A 384-nucleotide genomic window follows, 5' to 3' on the forward strand; every position below is an offset into this window, starting at 1 on the left:
TTCGTGTCAGTGGCGCTTCCGAAAACTAAGTTGGTAAAAATGTAGTGTTAGCTGGCCTAACAGGAAACCTGCTGTCCCCTTTCTGTCATCGCTTCCTTTTACCCTGATGTCCCCCCCCCCCCCCCCCCCCCCCCTGCCCCCAAGCTTCCCAAGAGTGCACTTGACTGGCTGGTTGGTTTGCACTTCAGGGGTGGGAACCGGAGCTTTCAAAAGCCATGCATTTTCTTGATGAACATATCAGCTGCCCCACCAGGACCGTTGGCGACAAACACCGCGGCGTCACGGACACCTGTCACCGTGTCGCTGGCTAAACAAACACGGGATCCCACTTTTTTTTTAAACTCGGTAAGCATTGAGTTTGCAGACGAGACAGCAGTTTTAAGT

The 384-nt window shown here is 53.1% G+C and overlaps 1 protein-coding gene across 1 annotated transcript in view; it reads left to right on the plus strand.

Moving 5' to 3' along the window:
- kcnh2b (potassium voltage-gated channel, subfamily H (eag-related), member 2b) overlaps positions 1-122 on the plus strand; it is a 329,910-nt gene extending 329,788 nt beyond the window's left edge. Inside the window, exon 18 of the mRNA XM_061922161.1 lies at positions 1-122. This exon is cut by the window's left edge and continues 860 nt beyond it. The gene's annotated coding sequence lies outside the window, so the exon portion shown is untranslated.
- The last annotated feature ends 262 nt before the right edge of the window (positions 123-384 follow it).

The sequence above is a fragment of the Nerophis ophidion genome, linkage group LG15, assembly GCF_033978795.1.
Source record: "Nerophis ophidion isolate RoL-2023_Sa linkage group LG15, RoL_Noph_v1.0, whole genome shotgun sequence".
Lineage (NCBI taxonomy): Eukaryota > Metazoa > Chordata > Actinopteri > Syngnathiformes > Syngnathidae > Nerophis > Nerophis ophidion.